This window comes from Trichosurus vulpecula, chromosome 1, assembly GCF_011100635.1.
Source record: "Trichosurus vulpecula isolate mTriVul1 chromosome 1, mTriVul1.pri, whole genome shotgun sequence".
In the NCBI taxonomy this organism is placed as follows: Eukaryota; Metazoa; Chordata; class Mammalia; order Diprotodontia; family Phalangeridae; genus Trichosurus; species Trichosurus vulpecula.
Window position 1 is genome coordinate 280,139,895 of NC_050573.1, and position 17,539 is coordinate 280,157,433.

The window sequence follows — 17,539 nt, forward strand, 5'->3', positions numbered from 1 at the left end:
CCATAATAATGGGTAGTCTCTAAGTGGTTCATTATTTCCTCTTCCTTAATTCTACCAATACACATTGCCCCACATATGCTTACAAGAGAGCAGAACAGGGCTCAGTGGCAAGCCCTCTGTCCCTTACAAAGTGCTGACAGCTCAGAGCCCTTAGCACTCTGTTACCCTTGGCAAGGGTGCTGGCACTGCTTTGGCATTTATATATAGTGGGAAGTACAAAGGAAGGGGAGAAAGGGGAAGGGAATAAGCATTTATATAGCACCTACTGTGTGCCAGGACTTATGCAAATATTTACACTTTACAAATATTATTTAACATTTGTACTTTACAAATATTATTTCACTTGATCCTCACAGCAACCCTAGATGCTATTATTATCCCCATAAGTGAGGCAAACAGAGGTTAAGTGACTTGCCCAAGGTCACACATCTAGTAAGAGTTTCAGGTCACATTTGAATTTAGGTCTTCCTGATTCCAGGCCCAGTACCCTATCCACCATGACACCAGCTTCCTCTGGCTGAGGGAGATGGTTGGGAAAATTCAAACACTCTGGTCCTTGAGATTCCCAAGATCCATCCCAGTCTGTGAAAATTCAACAGCACCACTGCCCCCCTCCACAACATAATGGCTGACTATATTTTAATTGAGCTTTAAACTTCTCAAAGACTTCCAGTGGCTCCCTATTGCTTCCAGAGTTATGCCTCTGGTGGGCACTTAAAGGTCTTCCCACCTTACTCCAACCTGTCTTTGCAGGCTGATTATACATTAACTCTCAAGACACTCAATATTCCCACAAACTGGCCTACTTCCCCACCCCCCCCATGTATAGCTTTTTTATCTCCAGTCTCCATGCCTTGCACAGACAGTCTTCCCGCACCTGTGCAGAATGCTTTCCTCCACCTACCTCTTGAAACCTCCTTCAAGGCCACTTGAACAAGAAATCTTTTCTGATCAACCAGTCAAAAGGGTTTCCTTGACTTTGTAATAACTTTCTATTCAAATATTTACTAAGCATCTCCTGTGTTCTGGACATTGTGCCACATAATGAAGCTACAAAGATGAAAACAAAACTCTGCCTTCAAGAAGCTTAGGAGAGAAAAGAACACATTCAGAGATAAGTACAAAATATATACAGAGTAAACCCCACATAATTTAGAGTGGGTGAGAGCACTAACAGATAGTGATCAGAAAGGTCCCATGTAGAAGGCAACCCTTGAACCTAGGGATTCTACAAAGCAGAGACAAATGAGGCGGAGGGAATTTTGTATATAGGTACATATTTTGGATCTATTTTATTTTTCTTTATACAAGTTACATGTCTCCCTCACCCACCCACCAATATACCCACACTCACCTCCAGTAGAATGTAAGAATTTTCAGGGCAAGAATTATTTTGTGTTTGTCTTTAATCTGCAGTACTTCAATACAGTCCCTGGCACATAGTAGGCACTTTGTATTTTTGCTGTTGTTCAGTCATTTCAATTGTAACTGACTCTTCATGACCCCATTTGGGGTTTTCTAGGCTAAGATACTGGAGCAGTTGGCCATTTCCTTCTCCAGCTCATTTTATAGATGAGGAAACTGAGGCAAACAGGATTAAGTAACTTGTCCAAGGTCACATAGCCAGGAAGTGTCTAAGGCTGGATTTCAACTCAGGTCTTCCTGACTTCAGCAGTTCTATCCACTGTGCCGCCTAGCTGCCCTGTTATATCTTTATAGACAATAAATACTTGCTGCTTTGAACTCTTGAATTTCTCACAGTATCTTATCAAGCCTTAGAACAAACCTGTGAGGGAAGCCCTACAGTTATTTTTATCCTCACTTTACAGATGGAGAAACTAAGACTGGGTGGCGAGTGATTTGTCTACCACCACACAGTATCAGAAGCAAGACTAGAACCCAGGTCCCCAGTGACTTCAAGCCCAGCACTCTTTCGACTCTACCACACTGCTTCCTAAATGACTACCCTCACAGAACCAAGTTCCTCAGAGGCCTCACTCAAGGAAGCTTGCCTTCTTCCACCCTTGCCAGACCAGAAACATGTGTTTTCCCCTGAACTGAAAGGTGGAAGCAGTCCGGTCCTGCCTCAATACCTATCACTGGAAGCCACTTCTATTTTAGGAAAATAATCTGGAAAGAACACCGTGGCATCAGTAGTAAAAATCACTCCCATCAGTAAGTGCTAACTTACCGGCAGTCTGGGCCATAACTGGGGCAGTAAAAGGAGAACCAATCCTAGCAGTGCTTTGGCCTTCAAGAGAAGGTAAATGCAATTGTTCCATCAATAGACAGCATTGCTCATTTATTTATTAGACAACCTAGAAGAGGGATGGGGATGCACCTTTGTCCTCCTCACATATCACATCATTTTGCTGTTGCATATTGCCTCAGGCAATGGGGCCCACTGCTACTCCTTGTGTTTGTAACAGCAAAGCTCATTTCCATGCCTCCCTTATGGTTTCTAGTGACAATAATATATATTTTTAAAGCTTGGCTGATTTTATTCATGGAAGCCACCCAATAGTTGACACATTTAAAGTGGCAGAAGTCCATTTTGTGTGTGCTGGTTTATTCTTACAGTTATGAAATATTGTACTATATATGGGAGGATCTTTTTTTTTCTTTTAATTGGCTTGTCTGTGTTGGACCATGCTCCCAGTGCCAACATGTTGTACTCTATGCCCAATGGGAAACTATAGAGACACAACTGTTCTCCCGTTGTATATTTTTCCTCTGCCTATAGCAGTCTGTCCCAAGTCTTTGATTCAAAAATACCTATAGAAAGGAATGCTTAGACCTGGCAATAACCTAAATTAGACATTGGCCTCAGTGACAGACTGCTCTCAGAGGATGGGACTTATTACAACTCCAGCTCTCTCTTCCCCCTGCTCTCATTGTAGTGTAATGAAATGAACTTGGCCTATAAATTGCCAAATTTATAGCCTTTTCTCAGCCCTCATCCTTCTTTATCTCTATAGCTTTTGACACTTTCAACCATCCCCTCCTCCCAGACACTCACCACTCTCTCATTTTTCATGATGTTGCTCTCTTCTGGTTCTCCTCCTCCCTGTATGGTCTGTCCTGCTCAGTATCCTTTGGTGGACCATCATTCTTGTCCCCAAACCCACTATTAGTAGGTGTAGCCCAGGATCTATTATTTACCTATATTCTCTTCCCTCTCTGTGATATTTCTGTTGGTAATCACATCAGCCTCCATAGGTTCAGCCATCACTTCTATGCTGAAAACTCCCAGATTTATATAGCCATCCCTAGACACCTCAACTCTACATATCAAAAACAGAACATTATCATTCCCCAAGTGACATCCCCTCTTCCTAACTTCCTACTGAGGGTACCACCATCACTTCAAAGACCCAGGTACAAAAATTCAGAGGCATCCTAAACTCTGCCTTCTCTTTGACCCCTCATATCTAGTTAGTTGCCAAGTATTATCATTTCTTCCTCTATATTAAATAATGCACTTGTCCCTTTCCTGCCAATCCCATAGCCATCACCTTAATTTAAGCTTGTATCATTTCTTGCCTGGACTTTTCTAATAGTTGCCTAAATGATCACCTTGCCCTCAGTCTTTTCTCTATTTGATCTATCCTCCAAACAATTCCAAAATCAACATGACACAGTGGGGATAATGCCACTCATCAGGTCATGACAGTCCAGTGCCCAGGAGGAAAAACAAAACAGAGAAATAAACAATATCCCTCTGTTTTAAAAGCCCTTCACAATCTGACTCCAGCTTACTTCTCCAGACTTAATGCATATCACTCTCCATTATACTATTGTTTCAACAATCCGGCTAGCACCTGCTGTGAGGGTGTAAAGCCAACAACAACCAGCTCACAGAACACTGCAAGCCCAGGTCCTTTTCATCTGCTTTACTAAGGAAAGCCACCTTAAGGGATTAACAATCTTACTTTATTCCAGCATACAAATGTCATTTACTTAGTTCAGGGGAAAAAACCAGTACCCTGAATTACAGACCAAATACAATTCGTAGTTATCAACATCTGGGTGTACAGCCACGGAGCTCATTATAACAGCTGGCCCAGAGTCACATCCCACTCCTTCTGTGGCTCAGAGCTCCGAGAGAGAGAGAGAGAGAGAGAGAGAGAGAGAGAGAGAGAGACCTCTGCGCCTATATACCCTGTTCAGGGCCCCAAGGGCCCTGATCTCACCCAGGCTGGATGTGGATAAGTTCCCCACCCCCAATATCACATCAGATGCAAATCAATGGCTCCCAAGTGTCTTGGTGCTAAGAATACAAAAACATCCCACTTTATCTGCCCCATTCAAAGAAAGGCCAGAATCATTAAAGGTCAATAGCAAAAAGTCCCACCTTAATTACTATTATAACTGTCCATTCCAATTGAACTGGTCTGGAATCCATCCCTCATTTCTAAGCCTTTCATAGACTGTGCCCCATGGCTGGAATGCATGCTTTGTTTAAAACCTCTACTTCACATAATCCTCTTCAAGACTGAGTTCAAGTGTCATCTGCTACAAGAACTCAGTCATGATCAGCCCAGTTTTAAGTGACTTCCTCACGAAAATTATTATGCATATGCAGTGGCCCAAAAGTCTTGGTGCAGTTTTAAGCTATTAGAGCCACACATATATACTCTTATCCACTGTTCAACTGTATTGATCTGAAAAAAAATTTGAGGGTGAATTTGGGACTGCTTGTCCCATCCTGTGAAATTTCTAGTTATAGTTATAAGGAGATGGATTCCCTAGGGGAGGAGAAATGGAAGAATCTTGGTCCCACAGAGTACAAAGTGGTGACCGACGCAACCAGAAAAACAGAATGATAAGGCAAAGGTGCTGGAGAGGTAGCTGAGATTCAGCTGTGTTGGGCTGACCATTTTCCTTCTTGCAGCATATCTTTATAGGTCTCATGTCCCCTGATCAGGTAATATTATTTAGTACTGCAGGACAATTAACAGAGATAGGTAGATCAGGTGTATTATTTGCTCAGTCACCTCCATCAACTGATTCTTTAAAAACTAGAAGAGAGCAAGGTCAAAACACACACATACACACACACACACACACACACACACACACACACACGCAAATTATTATATTGTTGGTTCTTTCAACACAGGGGGTGGGGGAACCCTCTGAACTAGTGATTGCCTCCTTCTATCTGTTCCTAAAAACCTAATCTCTGAATCTGAGCTGAAGCAAATCCCATTCTTAGACTGACACCTGACTTTTACTCCTTTTCTCCCCGTCATTTGACCCTCAACCTAAAGAAGTTTCCTGAGCCTTAGGTTGATGAAATAATAGAGACTTTTCCAAGGAGATCTTATATACACCACTATTGTAAAGCCTCAGTTTTGAAGAAGGCCAGTGCTTCTGGAGATTCAGAGATGGGGACTTAGTGCTTGTTTCATGTATAGGATATCTTCAGGTTATGTTTGCCTCATGGAAAAGAAGGTGATAGGAGACCAGCATATCAGTAATTTACTGACCTAGACTCCTGGACAGAACTGTGTTACTAGTTGTCTGCACATCCAGCTCTCACATTTTTGGTATGACAAACTATGGAAGTTGATGCCACTACCCCCTAACCCCCACATTCAGATGATGGTCAGCAATGTTAGACTATGGAGGGTGGGAGCCTCTTCCCTTTATTCCTACGATTCAAAGTATAGACTCTGAGGCAAAATTCCTTCCACTTAAAAATTTTCCTACTTAATCCCATTTTTCTGCACTTTCTGTTCTATCTCTCTACAATCCATAATCCTCTGGAATTAGCACTAATGCTAACAAACTACCTTTTATCCTAGATGTCTTCACTTCATATCCTTTCCATCTTCTGCTATTAATGGAAACTTCGCTCTCTCTGGAAGGCACTGCAGCACTGACCACTCTCTCTAGTATTGGCTACTCTTTCTCTAAGTTTTGTTTTTTCGTACTCCAGATCATCCAGAACAAACTTGTTGAGGAGGAGGTGTAGGCATATTCCTAGATCAAAGCTTCTAATTCTATGCTATCATCACTCAGCAACTTCTCATTCGTCTTTGAAGTTCACCATCCACCTAGCTCACTCAGTCAGATTCTTGTTTCAGTCACTGATCAGCTTCTAGATCATTGAACCTACTTTTTGAAAGGAATATAATACCTGACTGATAGTCTTATACCCCTCCCTTCCATTCTTATTCTGGGACATATATACACACACACATACATATATACACATGTAAAAATGTGTGTCTATATATGTATACACATATGCACATATATACATATGCATGCATGCATGCATACATACATAGAAATATATCTATATATATATATTAACATCCTCTCAAACATTCTGGTCTTTGATTTCATCAGTTTCATCAATATCCATGACCTCTATACCATCAGTCTATCCCAGCCATCCATGGGTGCCCTATAGCCTAGAACTCATTATGGACTATATGCTTCCTCCATTATCCATAGTTCCGAAATTCCCCTCCCTGGTCTTAATTCCATCTACATATTTTTGTGACATCAAATTACAAATATGTCATTCTTTGAAGTAATAGAATCTTTCATTTTGGTCACATATCGGTCTTTCTTACTTCTCTACCCTTTTATTCTTACTAGGCTTTATAATCTCTCTACTCCCCCTTTTTCTCCTCATCCATTCTCCCTGCTCTAGTTTTCCCTTCTACTCTTTACAATGTTGACATTATGGTTGAATGGTTCAGCTACATACTATCTTCTGCCCTTAAATTCCTCACTCTTTGTCTTTTTGCCAATAATCCATCTAAGGAGGGATGGACTCAAAGTACAGTATGAGACTTTGACATGGCCACTGGGTAGACTTGTTTTGTATACTATGTTTGTTGCAATGCTTATATTTTTCTTTTCTTTGTTTCATTTCAAGTGGGGTAGAGGGGTTTAGGGAAGGGGACCAGGTGATAATGTTGTAGAACCACTCCAAAAAAGGAAATAAAGAAGGAAAGAAGAAAAGAAGGAAGGAAGGAAGGAAGGAAGGAAGGAAGGAAGGAAGGAAGGAAGGAAGGAAGGAAGGAAGGAAAAGAAGGAAGGAAGGCAGGAAGAAAGGAAGGAAGGAAGGAAGGAAAGAAGGAAAGAAGGCAGGAAGGAAGGAAGGAAATAAGGAAGGAAGGAAGGAAGGAAAGAAGGAAGGAAGGATGGAAGGAAGGAAGGAAGGAAAGAAGGAAGGAAGGATGGGAGGAAGGAAGGAAGGAAAGATGGAAGGAAGGAAGGAAGGCAAGGAGGGAGGGAGAGAAGGAAAGGAGGGAAGAAAGGAGGGAAGGAAGAAGCGAAGAAAGAAAGAAAGAAAGAAAGAAAGAAAGAAAGAAAGAAAGAAAGAAAGAAGGAAAAAGGAAGGAAGGATACCATTGAAACATTTTTAATATGCACAGAAGAGAAAAGGAAATTCAGATGGAAACAGACAAGTGAGACAGTTTTAAAAGTAACATATTGAATTTGTTATATCTAAAAACAGCAAGCTATACATAATTGAATTATAGTTTATAATCATCTTTTTCTATATGGAATTCTTGGTGGGGTGCTGGCTACATTCAAAAACTGAAAAAAAAAATAAGTATCCCTATCTTCCTTCTAGGCTCAGCTTTAACGGGCTTCCTACTAGTCTTTCTTCATTCCACTTCCCCTACCCTGCCCCTCCACACAAACCCTGAGGTGTTTACCCTCTTGGAATTGCTTTTGATTTGCATTTGTTTAAATACCATATCCTCTCAGTGTAATAAAAGCTCCTTGAATTCGGGGGCTACTTGGTTTGTCTTTGTTTCCCCAGTATCTGCCACAGTGCTTACATGTACATAGTAGGAGCTTGATTTGTGTTAAATTTCATGTTTGTGGTTGTTGATGCTTGCTGAATTTAAATAAATTAATATGGACCTCCTTCTGTGAGGTTCATTACTTTGGATTGCTTGTCCTGTCTTGACAATTCAATCCTCCTCCCCTCTCTACTCAACTTACCTGGAGCTGAATTTACTTATCTAACTATACTTTTGAACAAGCACCACTAATAACTTAATGGGTCCCTCCCTCTAATCCATCACAGTTTCTAGACATTTTGGTCTACCTCAAGTTCACTCAGTAAATTCCTAAAGTTCCAGTAATCCAGTCAAGCCAAATATTCAAATTTACCTTTTTTTTTCCTTCTAGTGGAATGAAAGTGAACCCTGATTGAAGCATGGGTTCCCCTATTAAACTCAAAGACAACATCATTATCCTCATCACATAACTTCTGATTACATATAAACAAATATGTGACAACAGCAATCATGCTTCATTTTCCTTTTCTAATTGTATACAACAAAGCTCAATCGAATGCAATCACATAGCCTTATTAGAAGTCATTCTTATTGGATAATAAATGCCCACAAGTGCCATTTTTTGATTACCAAATCTCATACTGATTGGTAAAATATGCATATAGTGGCAATGCTTAATGCTGTACAATACCAACTCGGATAACCTTCCAGCTTCTGCCCCGTGATTTGACTGATTTATTTGTAATTTTGTATTCACTTTGCCAATTTTGTCATTCCAACTTGCTAACACAAAGAACCAGTAGAACCCCAGCAGCTAGTCATCACACCCAGTTATCATTTTTTGCATTCATACATTTTTTAAAAAAAATAATTAGGTGATTAATTCATCAATTGGCCATCCAATATAGCCAAGTATTGCTAGTAATAAATATTAAATGGAAGTTATAGATTTCCACAGAGCTCTGTATAAGATTCAACCAAATAGCAAAGCTCAAATACTAATTCAGTCCCACTTTACTGATATACTCTCTGCTCAGACTTCTGTATTTGCTATTTATTATACAAAGTAATCCTCCCTGTTTTTAAGGTTTCATGGCATTTTTTTTCTACATCAATAAGAACTTACATTTGTATAACGCTTTTAAGGTTGACAAATGCCTTTCTCATAACAAACCCCATGAGATAGGTATTGCAAGCAACATCTACATCTCCAAATGATATTTTCATCACTATTTTACAAATGGACAAGATAATACTCTTAGAGGCTAAGTTACTTGTTCATGGTCACATAGCAAGAAAATACAAGGATTTGAACTCAGGTCTACTAAGTTCAAGACAGCATTCTACCATACATAGCTTCTACACAGTTCTACATTTCCCCAGGAAATACATTCTAACACTAGATTTCTAAATATACATTTCCTTTTCTTACCATGAAGGAATAAAGGAAGGTCTTATTATACTGTGAACTTCTTTGTTGCAAAGGACCATAATATAAATTTATCTTACATCTGTTCTGTGCTTTTTAGTATTTTTTTCTTCAAAAAATGTTAGTAAGCTCTAATACTTAAATAAAAGATTTTTCAGAAATAGCAGAAATAATGTGTTCTGAGAAATGAATGACCAATGGTGGAGAAGGGGAGGAGGAGAAAGCCTGATTATGGTCCAAGAATCAATAGATAGAGAGACCACTTTCTTCATGTGCAATTTCAAGTGAACTAAAGGAAGACCTTCAGCCCATTAGGTGGAAGTCTGTGGTGGATTAACAGGAGAACATGAACAGGCGTCACATAGAATGGATAGGAGCAAAGTAGATTGTGGTCTGCAACATAGGAGGCAAAAGCCACATTGATGAGATAACAGATCCATCAGTACATTGTTTAAAAATAACTTTATCTAAAACAAAACCAACCATTAAATAAACTAAATTCCAAAACAAGAAAAAATAATACAAAAAGTAGTTGTGAATGATTACTTAAAAATGATCAAGAAAATTAACTTTAAAAAAGCAAGACCAACATTGAGCATTGTATTTATTGGATATTATATTGTATTGTATTGGGTGAGTTTTGATATTCATTGATGCCAACTTCCTTTGCCATAGTTGTTATCAACATATGTGGTATCCTTCCCAATTATTATTCCTTTTAGCCTAATAATATTACATGACACTAATGTGTAGAATTTATTTACTAACAGTGAATTAGCATGCCTGTTTTTCATCATTACCACCAACAATGAATTTGTAATGTTTTACACTTTCTGCCAGAGTGGTTTTAATCATGAATTCTCTAATTATTAGTGATTTAAATACTCTTTCTAGTGGTTGTTGATAGTTTGGGTTTCTTCTTCTAGGGTCAGCTAGGTAGATAGTGGTAGATAAAGCACCAAGTCTGGAATCAGGAAAACCTGAGTTCAAATCTCACCAAAGATACTTATTAGCAGTGTGACTGTAGTCATCGCTTAAACCATGCCTGCCTCAGTTTCCCTATGTGCAAAATGGGGATGATAATAGTTCTCACCTTCCAAGGTTATTGTGAGATTCAAATAAGATAATAACTATAAATAACTTGGCACAATGCCTGGTAAATAGTAAGCACCATATAAATGTTAGCTATTATTCTGTGAAATGATAGTATATATCATGTGCTATTTATTCTATCAGAAAAAAAGATTTTTATTCTTAAATTTCATTTATAATTTTCAAAAGACTTCCATATAAACAAGGAGAAGCATGGTATAGGGGAACAGCACCGAATTGGGAATTAGTGTTCTTGACCTGCTATGCCATTAACAAATTGTGTGAATTTGGGCAAGTCACTTGACCTCTCATTTTCCTATATTGGGAATAAGGACAGATGATTGCTAAGGTCTATGATTCTATCTTCCCTGACAACAGACTTTCATAGGCAGTGTGATGAATCCTGTACTAGACCCTAACCTAGTAGATTTGTCTGTGAATAAACTGGCTATTATTTTTCATTTCAGTCCTGTCATCAGTAGCCCTCAGTCATCAATTTGCACTTTCTTCCATTTCTGTATTTAGACATGCTATGTGATGGAGAGACTGAAAAATTGGAAGACACCCTTATTCCAGCTTCATTCATGCTGCATTTTCACACCTATTGAAAACTGTTGTTCTATTTGGGTCCTATTCCAGCTGCTGGCTTCCTCCTGCTCTTATTTCTCCTCTTTGCCTTACAGATTAGGTACAAGGGGATAGCATTGGGAATGGCTTCTTAAATGATGCATATTAATCAGGAAATCCAAGAAAGGTGTAGGATTTATTTTTAAGTTTGAGAACAGTTTAGAGCAGGAGCTCTTAACCTGGGATTTGTGAACATGTTTTCTGTCAAATATTTGCATAATTATTGTTTTTAATACAACTGGTTGTCTTTGTATTACCATGGATTCCATTTTATGCTTTGAAAAAACATTATTCTAAGAAGAGGTCAACAGGCTTCAGCATGCTACCTAAGGAATCTATGACACAAAAAAGGTTGAAATCCCTGCCCCAAAGAAATGGCTCCCAACTCACAGAGTGAAGACTTGAGGCAGAGAGAGGGAAGTCTGAATTGCAGCAAGTATTCCAGAATCCATAACATATGGTCATTGTTATCTTACCTCTGAAATCCACAAAAATAGCAAACATACCTTTTTTAGCCTGAATAAATATTCCATTTCACATATATGCACTAGAGTTTTTCAAATGCATGTAAATGCTATTATGATCAGTAAAATAATTTTAATTGTTACTAAGCTTATTGTAGCTTTTAAATCAACGAACACAATTTTTCAAGCAGTGGATACTGATAGTATTCAATTACTATCGTGAGGAGGTCCGAAATTTTTTTGACATTTAATAGGGGCTTTTGTAACTTGGAAATAAATTAAGGAACACTTTCCAAGAAGAAGGCAACTTTACATAGACAATATAGTGCTGACCTTGGAGGTAACAACATGTGGGTGCCAATCAGACCTCGGATATTTGCAAGCTGTGTGATTATAGGCAAGTCCCTTAACCTCTCTGGGCCTCTGTTTCATCGTCTATAAAATGAGGGTAATAATATATGTAGCTTCTACTTTACATGGTTATTGTGAGGCTCAAATGAGGTCATATATGAACAGTTCTTTACAAACTTCAGAATGCTACATAAATGTTTATCATCATCATCGTCATCATTATGATTATCCTGCTTGGGTATTTCTAGGACCCAAGTTATCAAACTGTTCACATAAAACTGGTTTTGTGGTTTTATAGCAAAAGTGGTTTTATAACAAGGATTTCTCCCAAAATTTCCTTTGCTTCTGCAGAACCCTGACAACAGCTGCTTTGTAAACTGACTAAAAGAACCAGACAATGAACCAAAGAGTCTTCATGTATAATTTATATATTCTCAAACTTTTTGGTCTCAGGACTACTTTACACTTAAACATTTTTGAGGACCTTTAAGAGCTTTTGCTAATATGGGTAACATATAGGTATATTTACCATACTAGAAATAAAAATGAATAATTATTAAAAATATTTAATCCATTGAAAATAAGAAAAATAAATCCATTACCTATTGACATAAATAACATAATATTTATGAACAATAAAATATTTTATGACAAATAGCTAGATTTTCTAAAACAAAATAATTAGTAAGATGTGGTATTATTTTACATATTTTTACAATCTAATATCTGGATTAGTTTCTTAAAATTTTCATATCTGCTTCTGCATTCAATCTGTTGTTATATGTGGTTTTGGTTGAAGCAGATTAAGAAAATCCAGGTTAAAGTAGATATGTAATGGGAAAGAGAAGGAATATTATAATAGGCAAATAATATCATATCATTATTTTTATGAAAAGAGTTTTGACATTATAGACTCTCTGAAACAGTCTCAAGGACCCCAGGGGTATATAGTAGTATCACACTCAAATAGAAATGGATCCTGATGGCTTCACATTGACTTCAAAAACTGTAAATGAACATTATCTAAGCTGTATTGTGTTGTTATTTATTTTGTTAAACATTTCCCAATTATATTTCAATCTACACTGGGAGTTTTGCTAGCCATGATTCTTGGGCCCGAAGTTTGATACTTCTGGTCTAGGGCATTCAGAATGTGCAGGCAAGACTCATGTGGCCATCTGCCATCTTGCAGCTAAATATCTAAAGTACCATGCATCAAATCGCATTCCAAACAATACCATGCTCTAAAAATATCCTTAGTGGTCTTTGTCCAGGCCCACCTGAAAGCCCAATTTCCCTTTTTCACTCCTTTTTTTTCTTCCAATGAAGCAAACTCTTGAAGGTGTATCAGTAAGGCAAGTGTCACAATATCGATGGTGACCATGAATATGCCTGTAGAGTTCTGTATCCCAGAATATAAGAGACCCTCCATATAGAAGACAGAAGAAGTAACACATTTATTCAGACACCAGAGGATCAAATCCCAAAACCAGTAACTCCAATTTGACATAGCAGCAATTGTACCCCAAAACCAGTAAGTCCACTTCATTATAACAGCAAGGAAATTAAAACACTACATCACAGCAGGGAGCCAAGCTATCCTGTAACCTTCTTCCGGAGACTTCTGATAAACACTCGCTCACAAATCCTAGCTGTCTGCTTGTCTGTGTCCTCTCTTCCCAAAGTTCTGAGAGCTTGCAGTTCTGAGAGTCCTTGCAGTTCTGAGAGCATACACACACACACACACACACACACACACATACATGCTTTTTTAGGGCTCTAGGGCTTCATATCTCTCATGACCTAATTAACAAAAGGGTGTAAGCTTTCCTACAAGTAAGCCTCCTGTAATCAAGCTTCCCTTAACTATTTCCACCTGAGGCCTATTAAGAAGATTAATGGTCGGAGGAAGATCTTTAATCACATTAACACCATAGGAGGTTCCACCAAGTTACATCATCTCAGAGTTCAGACCTGTTGCCCAGTTATGCCCCAGAATCATCTCAATTTGTTTCAGAGAAACTAATCTTCAGGAACTAGGTCACTAGAGGTTGAGTTTTAATTGGCCATGGTAACTCATGAAGTTGTGAACTATGTAGGTCCCTGGGACTAGCTACACCAATGATATTACCAATGATTTGGAAGTACTAAAAAAAAGCTATTGCATCCTTTTAGTGGCAAACTTACAGAATGTAGATTTCCACAAGCCAACAGAATCATGTTTGTAGCTACCTGCTTCTCTTCCCTCCATGTAGCAGGAGGTTTCTTTTACAATGGGAATACTCCCAGGCCAAGTGTGTGCTGGAGCCAGTGCTCTTGTTAAATTTTCAGGGCAAGCATTTATACCTTGGAAATCAGCAAATATGATAAATCAGGGCTTGAGCTATTCTTTTCATTATTTGCTAGATTTAAGAAAATGATAGAGAAAATATTAATTATGCAAATTGTATTTAAATGTATGTCATATGTACATTTTATAAATAAAAGGTCTGGTTGTTAAACATCTATCAGCACAACCCTGTTTCCACATCTCTGGTCCCCTTGGTGGGGAATCACAACTATGTAAAAACTGGAAGAAACTTTAGAAGCTATTTAGTGCAACCCTTTCATTTTAAAGGTGAGGAAACAGAGGTCTGAGGGCGAAGCGATTTGTCTGAGGTTGTTGTTATTTTTTTATCCTTCCTTTTCAAAGAGGACACCAATGACATCACAGGGTGACCTCTGGATTTTCACATGAATCGGACTTAAGTGAGCCAGAGTTGTGCAAAATCATTAGCCTCACTCTCACTTCAAGAAAGTCATTGAAGTGCAGTGGCAGGACAAAAGTCTGGAATGGCCCAGGATGACCTTGATATCTTCAATATCTTTGATATCTGACCAGGCTTCAAGCATTCCACAGCTCCTGCTTCAGCCACTTTCATGGCCATTAGAAGAAATTGTCCTCACTATTCCAATAAGAAAAGTCTTCACATGCTTGGGGTATACACCCCCTAACTTCTGACACATTTGGTCTTTGTGTTCTAGGCTACTCTCTAAGAGTCTAGGTTTCAGAGAAAATGCCAACCTGCACTGGTAAAAGTAGCTGCCTTGACTGGAAATCCCCTAAGCCAATGAAAGAGTTGGAGGCCCATCGGTTACCCTCAGCCTGGTTTAGCCCATCTGTGGAAATGGGAACACAAGTATAAAGTAGCTGATTTAGGATCGGCATGACTCCAAATTCAATGCCTTTTCTACTTCCTCATGCTGAATCCCTGTCTCTGCTGCCAGTAAAGGTCCTCACCATCTAAACCCCTTTTGTGTGCTGGAATTGGGTTTTTTGGTTATGTGAAAAGTTGGGAATCCTGAACCAGCTAAACATTAAAATTTTCTAACACCCAAGAAACACACCTTGCTGGAAGGGAAAGGAACTGGACTCACTCTTTCATTAACACAGGTGATTTCCAGTCAAGGTAGCTACTTTTACCAGTGCAGGTTGGCAATTTCCCTGAAACCTAGAGCCTTAGAGAGTAACCTAGAACACTGAGAGGTCAAGCAAGGGTCACAAAGACCAGATGTGTCAGAAGTAAGTCTCAAACCCGTATTTCTGGCTTTCAAGCCATCTCTTTACCAATGATGCCATGATTCATGCAAGTAATTTTTTTCATTAAATGGCTGCTTGATTTAGGTAAATTTATCCCAACTACTAGTACAGTTTTGTAAGAAAAAACAAACAAAACAATAATCTATCTCAGAGTTGATGTCCCCTGTTGTGCAAATGCCTGTAGCACAATAGGCTGAAAATAGTTTTGAGAAACTATTTTTGGGGAAAAAATACTGACACAAATGATCTTAAGAGGACTGACACCAACTGCTTCATATTATATATTTAGAAGGAATCTGTTTATATTTTTCACTCCCCTAATGAATAAAATCTGAATGGCTTAATCATCTTTCAAAGATCAAAATCAGCTCTATTTTGACAAATGTCTTTATTGTCCCATAAATCTAAACCCTACTAAACACTGGTGTGTGACAACACAGACTTTCTGATGCCAACAAAGGAAGGAACAACCCAGCCTTGCTGGATAGCAGAGAGAAGCATCCTATCTGCTAGCTTGCTAACTGGCAGGGAAAGCAACTTGAAGTTGTCATCTGTATGATGCCAAAACCAGTGGAAAAGTGAGGAAATCTAGTCATTCAACTAACTAGTGACAAACAGCTGACTTGACTGCTTTCATTTTCCTTTGGAAATTATTTCTTTTCCTTTTTTCTGTAACTTGTGACATGACTGAGTGATAGAACTCATTTGAAATGAGAAAGAGAACCAATGGTGTGAGAGTTATGAAGCTGGGAGGGATAGATTATAAATCCAAGATGCTTGGAACCAATGAGAATTAGCTACTTAAATTCATTGTGAAAATGCAAAAAAAAAAGGGAGGGGGCGGTATTTACTATGTCCCAAGGACTGTGCTGCTACAAAGTAGCAAATACAAAAGCAAAAACAGTTCCTGTTTTCAAAGAGTTTACTAATTTTAATAAGGGTAGACAGCAAATATAGTAGCACTCTACTATATATAGTAGCCAAGAGGAATTTTTTTTGACAGTTGCAAGAATGGTGAATGCAACCATAGAGGAATGAAGAAAAAGTCTTCAACAATTTAACACTCATTAGCTCCAATCTGTTTTTTTTTAATATCAAGATGATATTGAACAGCAAAGAGAGTTGGGGAATAATTCAGGAAGAATGAAATGTGAATCATGCTGATATTAAATAGCTGGGGGCAAAGGAAATATTGCAATATTGCAATATGCTGATGTTTAGTCAGGAATTTAGAAATAACTCTAATATGATACACAGGTGATACTAAATTAAGAGCAATTTTGGACACCAGGAAAGGCAGAGAAAATATGCAGAGAAATGGCATGTTTTGAAAAAATGAGAAGGAAATATATAAGGAGTTTTCATGGTGTTCATGTTTCAGGGGGTAAGGGGAGTGGGTCAGGTAGAGGAAAGAATGACAGTCAACCATCTAAGATACAAAAATCACATAGTAATTGAGGAAAGGAAGGAGTGATGTTATTGAAAAATATCGATCAGGGAAATATACTTTGGGCAGAAAGTCAGGTAGGAATCATGTAGCATGCTACAGCATTGAAAAAGAATGTGGGACATGGGACTGTACACTTCGAAGTTGACATTAGAAGGAGGGAAGTGCCTCTCACTAAATAGTGCCTGGGTTTGGGATATTTCATTGCTAAAGATCAGCTGGATGGAATACAGAGCAAACAAAAACAAAACCAAACTCCCAAAGTAAAAGATGGAGAGATTAAAAGACCATGTCATCAGCATTAAGCTCACATAAGGTGATGATGAAGACAAAGAGGAGGAGGATGCCAACAAAGAGGAAGAGAAAGTGACTATAAAAATCTGCCTTGGAAGTATAAGAAACCCAGGGCTTTTTTTCTTGAAGAGCTCACCAATAAACAACCTCCTCATATTACAAAGTGAGGAAGAGTTAGACCTGTGCCCTGGAAATGTCTGTAACTAAATTACCCTGAGGGGAAAGGGTTGAGGAGCTCTGATTCCCACAAATATAATGATTTCCCACAAATATAAAAATATATTTTGGAGGGTGTGAAGGGGAATTATTTTGAATGATACAAGGATAAATTGGTCAAAAATGATAGCAATGGCAAGTTTAATCCAAAATTAAAATGCTAAACACAATCAATGGAGTATAATGGATAGAGTAATGAGCTTAAAGTTAGACAGACCCTTGCTTCAATTCCATTTGCCAACACTGGTTGAGTGACCCAGG